This window comes from Sturnira hondurensis, unplaced genomic scaffold (assembly GCF_014824575.4).
Source record: "Sturnira hondurensis isolate 20B ecotype Veracruz unplaced genomic scaffold, ASM1482457v3 Scaffold0020119, whole genome shotgun sequence".
Lineage (NCBI taxonomy): Eukaryota > Metazoa > Chordata > Mammalia > Chiroptera > Phyllostomidae > Sturnira > Sturnira hondurensis.
In genome coordinates, this window is record NW_028092750.1 from 1,000,365 (window position 1) to 1,022,361 (window position 21,997).

Sequence of the window (21,997 nt, forward strand, 5' to 3'; positions counted from 1 at the left end):
TGAAATAAAGCAGGGCTGCATAAGAGTTGCTTGATGCTAAAATACAAATTCCCCAGTACCACTCCCAGAGAGGCCGATTCAGTGGGTCTGGGGCAGGACCCGGGACTCTGCATTTTAGCAACTTGCCACAGCCCCCATCACCCCTGCACTCCCATCCCTTCCCCCGCCCCACCACCATCCACACCAGCTGATTTGGCTCTGCACTAGCAGAGGACCCCACTTTGAGAAAGTCTGGGAAAGGGCCCTGGGCTTCTCAACCGAAGCCTAGATTTGGGAATAGCCGTGTGACCTTAGAGAAGGCCCTTTGCCTCCCTCTCTGGGCCTCCCTTCCCGTGTCTGTAGAATGAGGGACCTGTTCTTTCAGGCTCTTTTCTGCATTCCAGGCATTTAGGCATATTCACAATGCCCACCCAGGGCTGTGGGGGCTCTGGGTCTCCTGGAACAGGAACCCACCCTCTGACTAAGCCTCACCCTAAAGAGGATTATGGACAAACTGGAGGGAAGGGGATAGGAGGATAGGGGAGAGGGGAGGAGAGGAAAGGGGAGAAAAGAAGAAAACAGAGTCTCTCCAAAAAGACTACAGGCGCCTCATGCCTGCACTGGCATAGTGGCCAGCTCCCGGGCACCTGTGCCTGAAGGTATGTTTACCGTAAACCAGAGGCCGGAACAGGGGTCAGATCTGACCTGGTTTACAGTTTAGTGCCTTGCACAGTTCCGGGCCTGAAGGAGATGGGAGAGGAGCACCTGACGGGGACACATTCCCAGGAGTGCTGCCAGCGGCGTGCCACCCACTCTTCCAGCCGCGTGTGCCGTTTGCAAGGACATGGAGCTTCCGGGGCGCAGGGCAGAGCAGGAGGCGCTGTCCAGGCCAGAGTGGCGCGTGCTTCTGGGGTTGTGCCCATGAGCTCAATTTGAGACAGTAGGCACCGGGGAGCAGCAGTTCTGCTCCACTTCTGTGGGCTTTCAGACTACATCTCGCTTCTTTCACTCAAAGATTGTGCCAATTTTTCTTAATTTTAACTTTTTTCAATAACAGTTGACATTCAATATTATATTAGCTTCAGGTGTACCACATAGTGATTAGACATTTACAAAACTGACAAAGAGATCCCCCTGATAAGTCTGGTACCCCACCCGGCACCATACATGGTTATTACAACATTATCGACTATTTTACCATGTTGTACTTCATATCCCCGTGGTTATTTTGTAACTGCCAATTTGTATTTCTTAACCCCTTCATCTTTTTCACCCGGCCTCCCAACCCCCACCCCCATCTGGCAACCAAAAAACAAAACAAACCAAGAAACAAAACCAATTTTTTAAACAAACCATCTAGAAGAAAATAAATAAATGACAGCTATTTCAAAACCAGCAACAGAAGTGTGCCCTGTGCAAATCTTCCCATGTGGTTAAATGTGCTGCTACAACCTCAGTGAGGGCTACACAGGACACGTCAGAATGGGGTCAACCGATCACAGTTGTTAGATGTTGGGACTGGCCCAGTGCCTGCCCGATGCTGGAACAAACATGCCTACGGCAAACCCCACATACAATTTATTTCTTTAGGAAAAAAAATTCCCTAAGTGGGAATGTTCTTGTCAAAGAGTCTGAATCTTGTCAAACTTTTCAAGATACCAAATATTCTGAGATTGCCCAATATACCTCCCAAAAGGTTGCATCAACTCATGCACAAATGAGTCTCCTTCCCCACACTGGAGCCAACATCAGTGTTTACGTGAAACATAAAACAGGTTGTCTGCTGGCTGGGCAAAAAATGGAATCTCATGGTTTGGATGAGCCATCGGCCACAAAGCTCCATTGCCACGTGTTCAGGGGACACCTCTGGTTCTTCTCCGTTGGTTTACTGTTCATGGGCTTCCTTCTGTCTCCACTGAAACATCCCTCTTTCTCTTACTGACTAGTAAGAGCTTCAGATTCATGATAGTAACCCTTTTTCACGTGTGTTGTTAATACTTCCTTTTTTGCTTTGCCATTTGCCTTTACATTTTATTTATTGTATTTGGTATACAGTTATTTTTATCCAAACATATTAATCTTTCTTGTTTTAAATTCTGTCTTTGGTGATCTTTTCTTCAAAATTTATATAAATTTCACCTATATTTTCCTCCAGTATTTCCCGATTTTATATCTGAAATTTTTTCTAGTCTGAAGGCTGAGATGGGACTCTGTTTTTCCCAAAGTTAGTCACTTCATGAATAAGTCCTCTTTTTCCTACCGATTTTAAAGGGGACCTTAATTATATACCAAACTGAGTCTGTTTCTGAACTTTCTGAGTCTGTTTTAATTGATGTGTATTCTTTTGCCAGCATAATGTTAATTATTGTAATTATGGTATATGTAATTTCTAGTATTATAGAAAGTCCTCATTATTTCTTTTCTTTCTTTGTTGAAACACCAGCTTGGTCTTACTTACATGTGTACAAATTCCTCCAGAATCATTCTGGCAACTCTGCTTTTTTCCCTTTACTTCTAACAGTATGAGCATTAATGGTTTTTCTCTTTTTTCTCTTCTAATTCCTTTATTATTCATTCATTCATTCATTCATTCATTCATTCATTTTCGCCACCACTGAGAGCCTCCCATGTACTATATCTGGCTGAGGAGGAAGGGGGCACAGCAGTGAATATAAATTAAGCCACTCCGAGTCAGCAATGGACAAAGATGGAACTGGCAGAGGGGCCCCCGGGCGCTCAAGAGTTGTCCAGGGGTCCCCCTGACTTTCCTTAAACCCAGACATGGTCTTGGCCAGGAGAAGAGAGAAACCATGTAAAGAAATACTTACCGGACTAGACAAGACATTATAGATTATTTTTTTGCTGTTCTAATCATATCACAAATAGCCAGCGTTTAAACTCCTCCAGATCCACACCGTCAGAGGCATGAATGAAAACCTCCTGTGCAAACAGAGAGCTAGAGAAAGAGATATAATAACATATGGGTAGGAGTAAAAGAAAGAAAACAGAATATGAAAACTGAGAGGAATGCAAGATACACAAAATCGAGTACAGAAAGTAACCTTAGAAAAATTATCCATGGTTTTCCTTTGCTCCCTTTCATTCATTTTTTTATTTCTGTAAGCACAAAGGCCAAATGTTTCCAAGCAGACACTGAAAATTCTCAGTCTATCCCTTTATCAAATGTGTGATGCCCAGAACTTGCATGTCGGAGAGCGACTGGGCAGCAAGCTCTCAGAGCCGGCCTCCGCTGTGAGGGTCGCCCCTGCAGGGCTGCACTGAGCGGGGATTCTGCAGACTCTGCCTGGCTGCCACCTGACTGGGCCCTGCCTCGCCAAGCTCTTTCCATGTTTAAACAGCCAAATTATTAGAAGCTTCTTGCAACTGTAAAGTCAAACTCTATCTCCCAGTGTTTCCCCCGCCTCACCCCTGCTTGGTGCTGCCCTTTGGAGACGACACAGGCCCTCGCTGCCCTGAAAGCAGCCCCCAGGTCCCCTTCAGTTTTCTCTCTCCCGGCCTTGCCCTTCCCAGTTCCTCAAACTAGTCCTCTTAGGACACAGGTCTAGAGTTCTCCACAGCCTTTCTCCTCCGGATATGCAGTTCCAATAGCCCGCATTTCTTTGAAAAGCGAAACTCTGAAACTCATATGACTCTCCAGATGCCATCTAACCTGTGCAGTGGGTTGGAAGAAGCTCACTGCTCCCTGGGCACTTTTTAAATGAACCCACCTAAGCTTCTGTGTGTGCTGGAGGTGACAGACCCCGGCTTTTGCTAGCTGGCCTTGTCACCAAAGGAATGGCTTCAGCCCTTTTCATATGAGCGAGAGGACAATGAACTCCTAACAACAGGCTTTGGTGAAATTTTGGAGGAGGCTTCAAAGCCAGGAATTGGGAAACAAAAGGCATTTCCATGTAAACACTCGAGAACCCTTGTCGTGGAACGTGGGGACTGTGGAAGCCTCTGTGCTCAGGGGTGACTGGTGCTGTCGAGAGGGAACCCGGTGAAGTTTCCAGCTGGACATTCGGAGCTTGCGCTGGAGCACAAGGGAGGTCACACAGAGGAAGGGAAGGGCCACTGAGCTGCCTCAGGGCTGGCTCTGCTCCGCTTTTGGGAGCGGGGACAAAGTGGGCTTGCATGAAAAGGTGGGCTTTGAGAAAAAGGCAGGCTTGCAGAATTATCCATCTCAAGGTCAAGGGACTTCACTTGCTAGCTGCACTGTGTGGTGACTGCGTTTGGTGCCTGGGCTGCGAGGACAAGATGTCCTACTGCCCATCACCACCACCCCAGGAAGGTCCTAATACAGCGGCAAACATTGATCAGCTGCACATCTGCGTGAGTCCTTCAAGCAGGAAGCTAGAGGAAGATAAAATCAGCTGCCTCGAGGTTTTGAGTAGAAAGAAGGTGGTGACAACATTTTCGCATGAGTTCCTCTGACCACCTGGTCTTAACTTGGCTTGCTGGCCACCTAGTGCTTCCTGTGCCTGGGCCCAAGTCCCTGGGGTATGTCACAGAGCGGGGGGCCCGTCCACTCAGAGCGAAGATGCCGCTGGCCCATCGGTTCCAGGGACCTCACTTCAGCACAGGCCTCTGCCCGGCAGACTGAGCATTTAATAGCCCCATTGTCACCACTTTTCAGTGTGACTTCCTGTTTCTCAGGACGGGTCAGGGGCAGTGAGAGCTGACATTTCTGTCTTGTTTATGTCTATGTGTGTGCCAAATGGAAATTAAGACACAGGACTCCAATTACTCTGCATCTAGGACCCTTGGTATCCTGGGATCTGAACTTCTGACGGACCCTCCCTGAAGCTTCCCTCTGATTCACAGACAGCTTCATCCTGGGGTGCCCCCCTTCACTCACTTTTGCTCACCTGGGAGCAAGGCCCTCAGCACCCCAGCAGGCTCACAGGTATGGGCCCGGGCTACAGTGACTCCTCTGAGGAGCCATGGCCCCAGGGTACACTGCAGCAGTGGGAACTGGCAGCCTCCCTACCTGAGTCTGATCCTCTCCTGCTGCCTTCAGGTGGGAAAAATCAGGCATATTCACAAACTGGCCCTGCATGAAATCTAGGCCTAATTACAGAGCTTTGGACCTCGGTTTTCTCTGTTACCCCAATTCCTGGTGCTGACCATAGTCAGTTAGGTCAGGAACTAAACGCTGATTTTCAGGGGAGAGTGGAGGCGGGACAAGGGGTAGGGGAAGGTGCACCCTCATGAGCTTCTATTGGTAGAAGAGAAGCTAGGATCTCCCAGAACACAGAAACCCCTTCAACTAGTTTGTTGTCAGTGGGCCCAGCCCACCTCACCTTTTGGGGGGGCATTGTTTTCTATTAATTTGTCTCTTATTACATAAGATCTATTTTGAGGTAAACTACATATGTCCCCTTACACAGCTAAGTTAAGTCACTGAAGAAATACAAAGCAGCCTAACTTTTGCCACCATGTAAGGCAGAGAGAAGGTGTGGAAAAAGAGGCACTTTCTCTCTGCTGCAGCCAGCTGGAAAGCAGGTCTCCCTCCTCCAAGTGCACGGCCAAGTGCAGGCCAATGGTTATAAAGCATAGAGGAAGGAGGAAAGATGGCAGCATACTGTGCTCTTCCTTTGACTCAGGCTCAGCCCGAAGCCCCAGGACCCTCAGATGTGAGGGGTGGGAGTGGGGTAAAAGAAACCACTCTGAGCTTCCACTTCCCTCCTCCATCCACCCTTCCCTCCCCCATCCACCCTTCCCTCCAGAACTCTGAGCAGTGGTCAGAGGACACAGTCCTTGCCCTGCTCCCTCGTCACCCCCAGCATCCTGGAAGGTTTGGGATGTTTGCTGAACTGTTACCTTGTACTGTTAGTTTTTTATTTCTATACAGATGCATCTTGGAGCTATTACAGGCCTTGGAGATATTACGGGCCACCACAATAAACTGAGTATCACGATAAATCGAGTCATAAGCTTTTTTAAAAAGGTTTTATTTATTTATTTTTAGAGAGAGGTAAAGGGAAGGAGAAAGAAAGGAAGAGAAACATCCATCAGTTGTCCCTGGCCCAAAACCCAGGCACTTCGTCCCAACCGGGAACCAAACTAGCAACCCCTCAGTTTCTAGGACACCCAACTCACTGAGCCACACCAGCCAGGACATGACACCATCTTGCTGGTGGAGGATCTCGACTTCCATTTGCCCAAATCCACAACATCTATGAAGCGCAATAAAGCAAAGCCCGAGGAAACAAGGTCTGCCTGTATCTAATCTCCCAAAGTCAGTGGTGTCTGTCACGAGTCCTCCTTGTGCTCCAGATGAAAACTAAGTTCTTAGATGAATAAACAAACCTCTGAGGTTCCTGCAGATGAGCTGGGCCCCTAGGGGATGTTTCCAAGCACGGGCAACACTGGGGAAGCATTTTGGAAAGCTGCAGTCGAGGATTGGGCTCATTTCTCTGTTCTGCTCTGAACACTTACTTACACCCTGGGTTGGAATAACCCTGCAAAGGGCATTTGTGAACTGTGCAAGGATTAAAAAAATGTTTCAGTATGGCAAATTCCAGGCAAACGCATGTATTCCCTCTCCCTCCTTCAACAAATTCAATTCACGGCTGATTTAGTATCATTTATACTCCACTCATTTATTACATACCACCCCCTGCCACAACCATGATAATTTTGAGGCAAACAAAACACATCATGCCATCTTGTTTCTAAGTATATGTGTGTCTCTGAAAGAGAAGACTGGTTTTAATAACCACCTGTGTGCCATTATCAAAGCGCTCCATCTTTGGGGCTGAGCCTGAAGGCTGATGGGCTCCTTTTAGACAAGCTTCTGTCCGGCCCCTATTAGCATCACAGGGGATGTCAGGATGTCCTGGGGGTGCTGAAATCCTGCTTCAGGCCCACCAGCACTCTCCTGCCTTTTCCCTGGGGGGAGGGGGCCCAGCAGGCTTCTTTGCACACAATAGATTTACAAGCCAAACTGGTTTGAGATTCCAGCTCCCTCACTACCTGGCTCTGTGGCCTTGAGCAACATACCTAAGCTCTGTGTGCTTCAGTTCTCTGGTCTAAAAGCTAAGACAATTAATAGCTCATACCTCATAGGGTGGTTCTAAGGATTAAATAAAAAGAAAACGAAGCTCTTGAAACAGTACCTGGCACCTAGGAAGTACCATGCGTTTGCTTTTTCCTTTGAATCATTCTTTGCTTAGTCCATGCACCATTTCCATGGACACCGACTACTCCCTGAATTAAGTGACAAACACCAACAACCCTTCAGACATACAGAGCAGTGTATTTCTCAAAGCGCGTCCACGCGCATTAGCAGGTGCGGTCTTGCCGTAGTCTGCGAGGGCACCAGGCCGGGATCGGCCCTCCTCACATCGGGAAGGGCTTGGAGCCAAACCAAAGTTCTAACAGCTGGGAATTAGTGAAGCCGGACATAGCGCACCTGTGTGTTCTGTCATCATACGTGAGGCAAAGAACATTTAACGATGTAGAAAGCATCCATGCCAAGTTAAGTGAAAGTAATTAAAATATAAACCTACTATGCTTTTTTCCTCTTGTGATATATTAATACTCATTACAAAGACTAGAAAGGTAACATCAGAATATTAATGTTTGTCATTTCTCAATGGAGCAATAAAAAGTCATTTTCTTTTGTTCTTTCTGGTTGGATTTTCTGGGTGCTACCTAATGAACATGCGTTGCATTTACAGTAATGAAAGATTATTGTGTTAAAACAGGATGCATAATTGTATATGTGGGGTGATTCCGTTATGTAAAAGATATGTGAAAACAGCAAGATGCTAAGGGGAGAGTTGAGGGTGATTTTTTCTTTATATTTTTCAGGTTTTTCCAGATTTCTTACTCTGAGAGCAATACATTGTTTTTAGAAAGATGGTTCAGCTAGGGAAATTTAGGCACAGGCGGGCAGGCAGGCTCTCTGGTTCCACGCACATCCGGCCCAGACTAAAGCAGGTGTAGTCAGTCCTCCCTAGAGATGCCCTTTGGGGTTCATCCGTCACCCGTGACTTAAGGCTCGAGGCTGTAAGTGACTGTCGCATAACTTGAGAGTGCAGTCTCTGAGCCTCTCCTCTCATTCCTGACCAAAGCACAGTGAGAAGAAGCCACTGGAGGAGGGGAGAACCTGGCCGCAGGGCCCCATGTGGGTCTGGGACCGGGGTGGGGATGCTCGGCACCTGGCCAGCAGCAGGGGCAGGGAGGCTGGGCCTCAGCTGGGCCACGCCGCAGCTGGGCCTCTGCAGATTCCAAGGCAGCCACCATCTGCCCACGCCAGATGCCGGCTGTCAGGGAGGAGGTGGCCCTGCAGGCAGATGTGTCTGTAAGTGATAGCAGGCAGCCCACCCAGACCAGATATTTGGGGCCTCCCTGATCTACTTCCCCAACAAGTGCGTCTGGAACAAAACCAAGTAGAGACAGGGATCAGAAAAGAAAAAGGAGAATGAAAGACAAATTATTTCCCAGATAAAGTGGTTGGATTTGATGGTGGCAGCAGGCAAGCTGGTAGGGTCTCACGGGCAAAACTGGGGCTCAGAAGCCACAGACCAGGAATCTCTGCTTCACCCACTGCTTAGACTGTGTGATCCAAAGCGCGCACAGCCCCTTCCCAGGCAGTGCCTCTTCTGCGAGAGGCAAGTGTCACTACGAGGGGAAGAAGGTTTCCGCCCTCCTGGGAGGGGGCTTACCGGTGCACGTCTGCCCAATACCCACGGAAAGAGTGCCTAGCACGTCCTTCCTGCACAGGCCTGTCACGAGCCAGCTGTCTGGGCAGCTGGTGTCCCTGCCACCAGACGCACAGGCAAGGAGACAGCGCCCAGTCTGGTGCTGTGACTCCGGCTCCCGGCCTGGCCTTGCTGTGTGTGAGAGTGCAGGCCAGGACAGGTCCACGCAGTCCACTCCAGAGGGCTCAGTGGCCCACGGCCACCTTCCAAAAGGCCCATGCTGCCCAGGAGGACATTCATATACCTTTCCATTGGCCTTGGAGTAAAGCAAAATTTGGAGACTTTTCCCCAGGTGGAACAGAAGCAAAACAAAAGTATCAGTGGCCTATGGCCATTGAAAATGTACCTATGGCCCTGGCAGCTCTAGAGACGCCCCCACTCTATTTGAAGGAAGTTACTTACCTGACTTTGGACAAAGGGGAGTCTCTAGCAGTGATTTCAAGACAAGAATGTGGAAAGAGAGCAACGGCGAGGATTTGGATAGAGGGAAAGAATGATTCTCCTTACCCACTAGCTTTCTAAGGTTACTTCACGGGTTGTTATCAGCGTGTAATCCCACCAGACCCTCCCACGGGCCTCTGTCCAGCTTTGCAGATTGATTCAGCTTTAGGCGTACCCTTGGGGCCCAGCACTGGGCAAGGTGAGGAGGAGGGTACAACAGAAGAACAGGACTTGGTCCTGGTGGCCCCAATCCAGAGGTGTGATAAAAGCCACACCGTGAGCTGACCCTGACCAGGGGGTGGTCCTCTGTCTTAGACTGTAGGCAATACAGGGCGACCGACCACCCAGTGCCAGGCCTGGGCCCTCTGAGTGTACATTAATGTCCTCCTCCAAGCAACACCAGCTGGGCCTTTTCCAAATGTACCTGGCAATGCTTATATACGTCCTACCCCAAGGATAGCATAGGGCAGAGTAGCTACTGGCACCCAAAATCCACAACAACAGCATGCAAGTTACTTGGCGGGGTGTCAAGGCAGGCCTCACGTGCTCCTGTCCACCCCTCATGTGCTGGGTGCCATCTTGTAACTGGCAGTATTTTCTCTCTCTCTCTCAAAGGTCTGGTTCAAGCCTTACACCTTCTACTCCTCAGTGACGTCTCCAACTGCTCTTCCGATTCCTAGTCAGCATTGTTGCACTAGAACTGGTTAATCACTCACATTCTGTGTTTCATACTTACATTTCTATTGTAGCCCAGAGGGTGTAAGAGGTGACACTTTTTTGAGTCTCCCAGCTGACAGTCCTGCTCCAAGAAAAGATTGGTGAACCCCATTCTAAGTATGTGGCGATTCTCCACGGTGTGTCACTTCACTTCCTGTTAAATGAGCCCCAGGATCACCTGCTCAGCTGCTTCTCAAATACCTAATGAAGGCCATGGCCTGCACCACCGCCCGTGCCAGCTAGGTGTCTGTGTTATACGGCTCAAGCCCATGTTCACGGGCAAGGGTGTTAGATAAGTCGAGAGTCTCAAGGTCTGGATGCTTCCTGCTAAATGTTAAAATGCAGCATGGTATTTTGCAGATGCAGCTGTTAATCAGGATGAGCTTGATGGGAATCCAATCAAGGACCCCAACCCGGGATCAAGTGTAGCCAACTTCAAAGAAGAAATCAATAGATAATTAACCAAATGGTGCATGTGAGTAATGTCTGAGCCTCCCTTCCAGGACGCATCGCTGTGGGGGTGACTCTTCTGTCTCCTTTACTTGCTACAAGTAACTAAAACTACCCAACAACAGACAGTGTCTTTCTTGAATAGCGCACCCCAAGCAGAGAACCCCTTGAGTTTGGCAACAAAAAGATTATAATTAAAACAGGCATGATTACAAATAGTAATTTGCATAGTCAGTGATAATTCCAGCCAGACAATGCGTGAGATAAATATCATCTTTGTGAGTAACAATTATACCAAAAAACAGAAACACATCCAAGAGATACCACACATCCAAGAGATACCACATCCAGTGGGCTGAAATCCACACGCCCACTTCTTCTGGGAGAATAATAAGCAAGCCATGAATTTTCTTTCTACTTACACATCTGGTCCCCAAACTAAAGGGTTGATGTGTTTGTCTTACTATACTGTTTAGAATGATAAGCTGTGTATATCACGCGTATGAAACCGAAAAATTACATTGCGTGCTACAAAGATACATTTCCATGTAGACCTCTTCATCCAAGACAGAAATATATAACTGAACAATAACTGAACAAATAATGAGTCACCAGAATAGGAGTGAACTCAAAAGCAAAGTGAGAATTCCGCCCCCCTCGCCAAGTGCAAAGTCTTTGTGCTCCATGTACTAAGTGCGCTTCCTTCTTACATCCGCTGAGGGGCCGTGAGTCTTGGTAGGAGTCTGAAACAGAGACTCTAAAATTTACTTTCAGGCCCATAAACGAAAGCTCCATATCCCCAACATAACATTAGGTCTTGCCATACCTGGCCTAGTGTAGTTTGGATGTATTAGTCACTTACAACGACTTTAAAATCAAATGTCCAGGAGCCAACCAAGCAAAGCAACCATGGCTTCTGTTTACAGTGAATAACTGTAGAGAACGGACGTGTGAAAGGATACATTTTAAGTGCTTCAATTTATTTTTTAAGTATGCAAATAGTACTTGTGTTGCTGTTTCCTGTGGCTGGTCTAACTAATTATCCCAAATTGGTGGCTTAAAATAACACACATTTATTCTCTTTAACTGGAGCTACGGAGGCCAGAAGTCTGACATCAGTCTCACTGGGCAAAGTCAAGGTGTCCGTCCAGGCCAGGAGGAGCACTGCAAGCTTTCAGGGGCACATTTCCTTGCCTTTGGCAGCTTCTGGAGGCGACCTGTATTCCGTTGTCTCCCACCACCGCACCCTCCTCTTCCATCCCTCCCATATCCTATCTCCTCCTCTACTTGTGGCCTCCCTCTTGACGGACCGTGCATTTAGGGCGCACCTGGTTAATCCAGGCTAATCTCCCCATCTCAGGCTTCTTGCGTTACCATACCTGCAAGTCCCTGTTACCATATAAGGTTGTGCTCCCAGGTCCCAGGGGTTGGGACCGGGGCATCTCTGGCAGGGAGGATATTACTCAGCCTCCCGCACTGCTCCTCGAACCTCCTCTCCAGATGCCGTCCTTTACAGATGGAGAAAGACAAAACTCCAGACCGTGGGGCCACAATCACAGTCTTGAGTCGTGGTGGAGCCAGTGCTGGGTTGGCAGCGAGGAGCCCAAGTTTGAGTCACATCTGCCACCGCCGTGGCAGGGTAGCTGGGGAACAGTCCGCCGTGCTTTGAAATCCTGGTTCTGACTTACAAACCAAAGTGCCTTTGAGCAAACCGCTGAGCTCACCTGGGGAGCAGCGGCCCTCCAAGGCCCGGTCCCTGAGATGAAGTGACTGGCTGCGCGTGGAGCACACGGCAGGGCTGGTGTTGGGAACCAGCTGCTGAACCCTGCCTGCCCTTCCCACCCCAGCCCACACGAACCAAACGACACCTGTGGGGTTTTTTTATTTCTAAAAGTTAAAAGGATCTCACAAATATAAATTCATATGACAATCACGGACAAGGTCAGTTCAGCCCATCCTTTGACCATTTTCCTCCTAAACTGAGAGCCAAGTTTAGGCCATAGAAAGCAATGTCTCCTCAGTCTTTGGAGGGGTAAATGGAGTTCACATATACAGCAGTTTGGGGAATAAAGGGTGCAAAGGGGTGAACGAAAAAGAAAGAAAAGAAACAGGAGAGAATATGGGCTTGTGGGGTTTAACCAATCAAGAAGGGTTATCAGAACCCACCCTGCCCCTGCCCCTGCCCCAGGGGTCCCGGTGCAGGAGGTTCAACGAGGCCAGTCCTTGGGTCCCTGGAGGGTCCCTGTCTGTGAGTCAGACGTTACAAAGAGCACCCCACCTGGCTCTGATGACAAACACATAGTAAGTACATACGAATCGAGATAATGTTTGTGTGGCGTCCTGTAGGTAGGCACCATGCCTTATGAACTTCAGGTGGCATCATAAACGACTGTCAAGAGACACAGTCAGGAGCCAACTCACACCAGTCTGCACCCAACTCCAACATGGACACGCCTCTGGAGCACCATGGAAATGCAGGTGACTGAGAAAAGGAATGTGCAACCAAATTACGCAAACAGGCCCCTTAGGTCTCCCAGCCTCATTTTTTCCCAGAGCACCCAGGCAAGCACTTCCTGCTGCAGGACGCCCCAAGCTATGTGCATTCTTGCCCAGCTGCCTGGAAGGCAAGGAAGCCTGCTAGATGAGTCAGTCCCTCCTCTCCAAACCTCCAGGTGTCTGGTTTCAGTCAGTCCTGCAAATTCAAACACCAGTTCTTGCTTGTTTCCAAGGAAAATGGCTTTGAAACAGCTCTGTGGTCAGGGCATGAATGTGGCAGGATCAGAGGCATCCAACTCATTCTTCCTGGTGCCCTGAGACTCAGGCAACCCCCCGGCCCCCACCCAGGATAAAGCTCCAAAGGGCTGGGAAGCCGAGGACTGCCTCCCCTACTGCTGGGCCCCACTGGGCTCATTCCTGGGTGTCAGTCCTGTTCTCAGGAACAAATCAGAGTTCTCCCGAGGGTCAGATCTCTCGGTTTGCTTTTCTGGCTTTGCTCCAGCTGTTTCCTGGCATAATCCTAATCCCTGGCCTCGGGTCCCCACCTTCTCATGGAGTAGGGTATGCGACTGATTACGAATAACTATTTGTGCCTACGCCCCTCAGTCTGCAGGTAAGGAAGGGAAGTGACTTGGCAGAGGCAACACAGGTTGTTGTGTGTGAAGGTCTGTGTGTCTTTGTTTCCTCAGCTAGTTCCTCAGCAACTCCAGTGCCCCAGCCGAAGACACTTGTTGATGGGGAAGACTGACGAATGGAGCCCAGGACTGGAGGGCCTGGACTGGGGACGAGACGTCAGGCGTTCCAGACTGTGAAGCAGGTGTGAGTGGGGGCCCTGGGCAGCTACTTACCAGCTGGCCACATGCGACGAGTTTCTTGACTTCTCTAAGCCTCCCCTTCTTCAACTATAGGATGGGGCTGACAGTATCTACTCCCTCTGGCTGGAGGAATTCATAAGATTTAATAAGCCTGATATGCTCAGTAGACACCAGCTTCTTTTTGCTGTAATTATTATTGTAATTAGGTGGGGCAACCACAGGGTGACCAGGGAAGGCAGGGAAACAATGAAAATGTAGTGGACAGATGTGGTAAACCAGGAAAACCAGTCCCTCGCTACTGCTCCGGCGGCTGGGGTCATGGAAGGACTGGAGGAAGCGCCAGTGGGTCTGGCGGAGAAGGGGAGGGGCACAGGGCCATGAAGTGTCCCTGGTTCTCACGCAGAAGACCTTTGGCCCAAACACCTGCAATTAGCCTGGGAGCCCCACCCTGTCCCCAAAGCAGGCAGGGTTGCCCCTCCTCGCTTCCACTCCCATCTTCAGTGGGGGTGCCACTTTTAGACACCTCTGTCGCAGTGCTCGGTGTTCTTGCCGAGCAGGGTTCACCTGGGAACAGAGGGGCGCAGGTCAGGGGCCACACTCCGTGTGAGTTCCCTCCTAAAAGGGGAGCTCCCCGGGCAGCTGGCACCTCCAGACTATCTGCTGCGACTCTGCCAGGTCCAAAAAAGATGCTCAGAGAACGGGGGTGCGCGAGGCTCAGCTGGGCCTTGGAGACAAGACGCCAGGCACTCGGGTGGGCGGGCCACCCTGCCCGTGGAAGCGAAGGGCTGCCCACATGCCGCTTTGGCAGAATTCCCTTCTCGCCCTGCGAGAACGTACCTAGTAGCAGAGTGGCTGGTTGCAAGGAAATCTCATCTCTGGGCACAAAACTTAGGTGAAAAAACCTAGGTTAAGCTCCCTGGTGGCCCTGGCTGACACGGGTGGGGTTCTTTCCAAAGTGGGGCCCTCTCCCAGGTATCAGTCCTGTGACCAATCACGATGGGATTGCCTCCTCAGTAAACCTCCGATTCTCCCTGGGAGAGTATGAGCTGATGATTAAGCAGAGGCTACGACCAAACCAGACGGATCTGCCCTTTTAATGCAGGCGGGGTGAAGAGGGATAGCCCAGAGCAAGGGCTGGGCGTTCGTTCCGCCGAGCCAAGACTTTGTTGGCTCAGACCCTGGGCTGGAGACAGTCAATAGGACTTGCCTTTTCCTAGCTGTGTGATCTCGAGGAAGCGGCTCAATCTCTCAAAGTCTCAGCTCTCTGATCGGTGAAATGAGAATAACCATACATGTCTCAGAAGCTGTGTGCAGACCTTGTACTGTGAGGAGTCACTGAAACACCCTGACAGGACAGGTGTGCTGTGGGAACTCGGTAAGCTATTGTCCGGCTATTGCGAACATTAATAAACAGAAACCTCATCTGAAGTGGAGTCAGGAAGCTAAGGGAGCTCTCACACACGTGTCCCTCAACCCACACTATGACCTCATCCGGAAATGGTGCACCTGGCACCCCGAGCAGGAAATGACAGTAATTCAGTACTTCAGCGAGGGAAAGAGAAGATTCCTCCTTGCCCCGAACCACTCAGACAATGGGAGACTACCATCACTCACCCAGTGAAAAGTCACTATACCTGCAAAGTTCACTCCGCTCCCACGCATTCTTCCTTTACAACAGCCCCTCCCAAATCCATGAAGGACCGTCCTCTCCTTAGCTTCTCTGGACTTGCACACGGTTCACCATTAGACCACGTGTCCCGAACTGCAGTTCTCTGTTGCTCCCAAATAAGCCCATTTTGCTAGAGAAATATTTGGCTATTTGTTTAAGGCCAACATTAGCAGAAGCGCCCCGAGGAGAAGAAGAAGGTAACGCTAATAGAACAAGGGGATTTCCCTTTTTCTTTTCTTGAAGTATAATTGGCAAACAAAATCTTACTAGCTTCAGGTTTACATCACAGTGACTTGATATTTATATCTGTTACAAAATGATCCTCATCATAAGTCTAGTTACCACCAGTCAGCACATGAAGTTATTACAATGTTATTGACTATATTCTCTGTGTTGTACATTATATCCCCATGACATTATTTTATAATCGGAAGTTTCTACCTCTTAATCCTCTTCACCTATTTTGCCTGCTCTCCAACTCCTAGCCACCTCTGGCAACTACCGGTTTGCTTCTTATATCTATGAGTCTGTTTCTGTTTTGTTTTGTTTCGGCGGTGGGGGGGGGGGTTGTTTTGTTTTGTAGATTCCACATGCAAGTGAAATCATACAGGATTTGTCTTTCTCTGTTTGACTTATTTCACTTACGCAATACCCTCCAGGTCCATCCATGATGTTGCAAATGACAAGATTTCACTCCTTGTATTGCTGAGTAATATTCCATTGTATATACACACCTCATCTTTATTCATTCATCTATCAATGGGCACTTGCACTGCTTCCATATCTTGGGGACCGTAAATAGGGCTGCAATGAACATAGGGGTGTTATATATCCTTTTGAGTTCGTGTTTTTGTTTTCTTCAGATATATTCCCAGGAGTGGAATCCTGGATTGTAGGGCAGCTCTCTTTTTCATGTTTTGAAGCATCTCCATACTGTTTTCCGTAGTAGCTGACCAACTTACGATCTCACCAACAGTGTACGGGGGTTCCCTTTTCTCCACGTCCACACCAACACTAGAACAAGGGCATTTTTCGGGCTGGGGTAGCCTGAGGAAGCATGAGTGGGTGGAAGGCCTCCTCCCTTCCATTGGGGGATTTCAAGCAACCAAGGAAGAGACCTACATCCGGGGCTGGACTTCTGGGGCCTAGGCTGCATCCAACTGGGTGGGAATGTGTTCCATCTGACAATGGGTAACTGGGACTGGGGGGCCCCTGCTGTGGGGGTGGGGCCTCCGGTGCCCTTGTATGAGGATAGCAGTTTATCGGCCTGGTCCCCACCCAACCCCAAAAGTCTCCCCAGAAGAGATAGGCTCGACTCATCAGTCTCCCTCCCACCCAGCAGGTATTTTTTAGTTTAAGATAATTGTATACTTTTTCCATTTACACAAATAATAAATGCTTATATTTGAAAAGTATAGAAAAATCAAAATAACATTTACAATTACACCAAGTCTCACTACCCAAAATAACTTTAGTGCATTATTTTTTGTTTTTTTAATAACATATCAAAATATAATTTTATTCTTCTTTCTCGCTTAAATTGATTCATAAGCTTTTGTTATTACAGACTTTATATACACAATTTTAAAAGTCCAGAATTTTACACACAATTTTTAAAGTCCTTTGACTGTAATTAGATGATGTGTTTTTATGTAATGTCTCTTGCTTGTTAACACTGTTTCCAACTTTACAGTAACATAAATTGCATCACATTAATATCTCTGTATGCTGTGTATTCTGTAATTTGAATTACCTATCTAGATTAAATCCCCAAAGTGGAACTCATATAGTTGAGTTCCCCAAAGTGGAACTCATATAGTGGAACTCACTCATACAAAGTGACTTACACATGTATTAGGCACCTCAAAGTGTTTTCCAGTTTTTTTTCTTGTGAGTAATATATACTTATATAAAAAATGTTGAAACAGAGAGCTAAGTAAAATGAATGAAAAATTATGAATGACCCACCAAAATAACCACTAAGGGCACTTCATATATTTCCTTCCACATTGTTCCAGGATTATTTTATAAATAAAATAGCATTTTAACCTAGTTTTCCACACTTTAAAGAAGTCTTCCGAATGTGCTTTTCAAATGCTGTGCAGTGGCCATTGTGCGTGCATCATAATTTATATCTTCTTGGTGGTAATTCGGGTCTCCCCCCAATGCTTCATCGTTGTAAAGGACACAAAAGCAGACGCTCAAAGCCCACTTCATTCATGAGGAAGGCCTTACCTGAGTGGGGCCGCAGAATCACAGATCTCTGGCACTCAGGTGCCTCAAGAGATTCACTCATGGCCACCCTGCAGCTAGATTTGAAATCTTTTCTATGCCCATGTTACTGATGAGGCAGACTGCATTAAAGAATTTGAGCGGCTGGACAAGTTCATAAATCTAGAAAGTATCAAAGAACTGAGTGAGACCTAATGTGTTGGGTCCACTGCTCCTTCCACGCATGATTCAATTTGATCATTCATAATTCTGAAACATTCCTGGTTTTTGTTGTTGTTGTTGTTGTATTGAGTGTTTTGAGAGCCTGAGGTGCCCAAGATGATATTTGCTCCGGGAAGCCTAAGGGGATTGATCTTTTACTCATTACCAGCCTGAGGTAAGGTCTCTGTAGGTGTGTCACAGCTCTCTGACCTTGACCCTACCCGGTCGAACGTTTCCATGAAGATGCACAAAGCAGGATTACAAAAACTTGAGGAAGCACACACCTAATATGCTGAATGGCAACAGCAAGGTTCTAAACTCACAGACCTAAAGGATGGACCAAACTCTTTCTATGAGGAAAAAATTAGGGTTTCTCTTCTAACTTGTGAAGCACTTGTGAATAGCGCCCCCTGGCGTTGTGCCCTACGGTGGCTCCCTGTGCTACACGGTTCCCCAGCGCTGAGTGGGGGGACTTAACCGCACTTTCAAAAATTTCAGTTCTCCTCATTTCTGTTATAGCTTCCTTTTCTTTTCTTTATTTTTTATTTTTTAGGCTGTATTAATAAGACGTTAGGATTGTTAAAATTTTTTCATGACCCTTGTTACAGACAGTAAGGCAAACTTTATTCAAGGGGAATTACCATAATGGGGTGTTGTAGTAGGGAGAGGGAGGGGCTCAACTCCGAACCCAAAAAGGACGCGTGGAAATTTAGAGCCAAGGAGCACAGTCAGACGTTGAAAAATTACTAACAGGAAACAGTGTGGGTAACAGGGATTCCTGCTAAAACAACCTGACAGCAGTGCCAGCGTGGTGAGACGCGGAGGGATAAGGAATCTCTCAGAAATCAAGGGTGAGGGATTTTTGCTATGCTGACCCAGCAGAATTCTTACTAAGAGTAGAGTAAGCAGAGACGAACACAGAAACAAACAAACAAACAAACAAAACAGAAGAGAAGAGAAGTGGGAGGAGGCCAATTAGACTTAAGACAAGCCGAGAGTCTCTGTTGGGTCCATACTTGCAGAGGGATCCTGGCCCCCTTGAGTGTACCCAGAGAAAGCTAACCTGGATGACAAAAAGCCAGGGGAAAGTGTTATGCTTATCTTTCAAAAGACATTTACTGAATACCTACTATGTGCCCGTTGAACAGTGTGGACAACAAAAACTAGATTCCTGTCCCAAAGAACCTCACATTTCAGTGGGAGTATAGGAGGAGACTGAAAATAACCTAGTATCTGAAAAAATAAGCAAGATAATTATGGTATGAAAGAAAGAAAGGAGGGGAAGTGGTGGGGATTTGGATATAATCTGTAGAGCAATTAACGAGGTAGAAGACAATCAGGAGTTTGGTGTGTCATGGAAACAGAGGGGAAATTTAGAAAATGAGGGAGAGCTTGGTTGTGTGAGGCGCTGCTGAGAGCCCAAGGTGAGAGCAGAGAAGAACCACAGAAGTTGGCTAGATGGATGCCACCTGTGACCGCAACACAAGAACAACTTTGGTTGGAGTACTGAGAATGGGTTGAAGAGACAATGGGAAGTGAGAAACAACCCTTCCCAGAAGTTTTGCTGTGAAAGGGGAGCAAAGAGTAGGATGGTAGCTACTGGAGCATATAGAGTCAAGGAAAGATATATTTTAAAGGTGGAAGGTATTAGGACATAACTATGCGCTAGTGGGAAGGATCTAGGAGAGGGAGGGAAGGTGATGATTAGGAGAGAGGGAAGATAAACACAGAGACATAATCTTTTAGACAGCAAGTGGAGGTGGGTGCAGAGCACAGGTGCAGGGCTTGACCTTTGGTAAGAGCAGGGAGACACCTGGCTGGTGTAGCTCAGTGGATTGAACGCCGGCCTGCGAACCAGAGGATCGCGGTTTGATTCCCAGCCAGGGCACATGCCCGGGTTGCAGGCCGGTTCCCTGCAGGCCAACTCCCAGCAGGGGACGCACGAAAGGCAACCATATATTGATGTTTCTCTCCTTCTCTCCTTCCCCTCTAAAGATAAGTAAATAAATAAAGTCTTGTTTTTAAAAAAAGAGCAGAGAGACAGAGTGCTTACAAGGAAGGCATTGTAACTGGAAGGAACAGAAAAGATGAGTTCAGCTGCCAGTAGGTTTGTAGACTTGCTGATAGGAAGATGTCAAGTGCTTCCATATTCTTAAGGAAGTTTGGACTGAAGCCGGGTGGGGCAGAACTCAGGTTGGAGAAGAGAGGAGAGATACAAATAACTGGCTTGGAAGGCGGGACTCCACATGGACTAGGGTAACGTAGCGGGATGATTGGGCAAGGGGAGTGCCCATCGGAGGTTTGCGCAAGTCTCAGACATTGGCTCTGGCAAAGTGAGGCAACAAATCTAAACTGGAAGAATAGAGTTTTACATGGTCACAGGAAAATTCAAAGGAGCCGAGTACCAGGGACTAGCTTAGCACTGAAGATGACAAGTAGGAACTCACAGTTGGCAGTTCTCGAATGTGGCTGTTGGGATGAGTGAGTTCTATCCCTCCACATTCAAATTCTAGGGAGAGGGCATCGGATTGGCTAGATAGAAGCAAAGAACAATTGAACTCAAAGTCTCACTGAAACTGTTCACTGGGGGGTAGATACTTCATTCAGCAAAATTGTGATGTTATTATACAAAGAGGAAAAGGATTCTGGGCAGACAAAATCAGACAACTAGTATGTGTCATGAATTACAGTGTAGCCTGTAGGTTGTGTGTTTTTCTCCAGCAATATTCAGCCTCTTTGGGGCAAACTCAAAGAAAGCGGGTCGTTGGCATTGAGCTAAGTAAGCATTGTGGATTATAGTAATTAGACCTTACACAATCATGGGAGGGGCCAGGGAAGTAAAAGTCCAAATTTGGAGCTAAAGGATCGGAGGAAAAAACCACTTACCAAAGCCCTGTCATGGGGCATGAGTGGGCATTTGCAGGAATCCTGGAAGCTCGCCACATCCAGCTGCTGCAGCAGGACCACAAAGGGCTAGTGTAGGAGCCCATGGACCAATGTCAGGTCTCCATAGCTACAGCCTCTGGCTCTGGGGTGGGCCTGGGGTCACTGTTGGTCATCAGGCCCAGCAGATGGGAAGAGAGACAGAGAGGGGGAAGAATAAGTACAAAGTGGAACCTCTGGCACTTCTGTGTCTGCCTCTAAATCCCCAGTATGTATAAGTCATCAATTTAAAATTATGGCATGGTAAGTGTAATGGTCAAAAAGACCAGCAAAGAAATTTAGGGTGTTTTTAGGAGAGTGACTATAATGATGGACCATAGGATCCAGAATATGGGGATCACACGAATTGGAAGTCTCAAGGTCAAAAAAATTTTTGGACTGAGGATGCTAGAGTAAGCGAGCTGTAAGGATAAAAAGTGATGAAGCGGGAATTTGAGATTTCAGCTGTGGTGTGGTAGCACAATCGTGATAAGGAGGTCTCAGGTGGCGGGGGTGATGGAAGAGTCATTCATGCGGATGTTGAACTTGCAGAGGGTGGTGGCTGGGAGTGGGCCACAGAGACATTCGGTGGGCCTGAAGCTGAAGTCCGCTGTGAGGGTGTGGCCATCCATGGCTGGCTAATCCTTAGGCACAGCGGTAAAGGTAGGTGCAGACCAAGCTTGAAAGAAACTGGAGAGTCTGAAGCAGAAGGAAGAAAGTGGCTTTTTAATGGCAATACGGAGCAAGGAGAGTTCCCACCCACTTCATGGCCCAGAGGTGCCTTCCCCAGAGGGGAAGACAGACTATCCAGACAACCCTGCAGGGGAGCCGATGTCCTGAAGGGCGCGCCACACTCTATAATGAGGCAGAAGGTGCCTTCTGGGAAGAGGTGAAGACACAGGAGAGGGGACTTACCACTCCCTTTCCAAAGGGCACAAAGTCATAAATGTGCCCCCAGTGAGGAGGGGTAAGAGGTGAGGCAGGTTAGGGATTATATTAGCACTTTCCAGTTTCTAGTGTCGGAGATCCAACTCAAACTAGAAAAGGAAAAGAAACTGAATTCAATTGCTCACACACCTGGAAACCCAGCGGGGAGGGAGGCTGGCTTCAGTCCTGGATACAACACGAGTCCCAGGGTGCCCTCTTTCAGAGTCTGCTCCACTCTCCTGGGCGGCTGCGTCCTCGGACAGCCTCTCCCCACACAGCAGCGCCTGGCGCCCAGCAGCTCCAGGTGGGCACGGCCATCAGCATCTGCCTCTTCCCCCATCTCATCAGTGAAGTCCAACCTGGACCCAGCGGTTAGTGCGGGGACATCTCCAAGTGGCCGGGCCTGGTGGGCGTAACCCACCAGAGCCACCTGTTGG

At 48.1% G+C, this 21,997-nt stretch overlaps 1 long non-coding RNA gene across 1 annotated transcript; it reads right to left on the reverse strand.

The window, feature by feature from the left end:
• Positions 1-20,272: 20,272 nt before the first annotated feature.
• On the reverse strand, positions 20,273-21,773 carry LOC118975124 (uncharacterized). The gene is made up of 2 exons (XR_005064009.1): positions 21,711-21,773; positions 20,273-21,332 (listed from the first exon to the last, which is right to left on the reverse strand). It is a non-coding gene; the product is annotated as an uncharacterized LOC118975124 (long non-coding RNA).
• Positions 21,774-21,997: the final 224 nt, after the last annotated feature.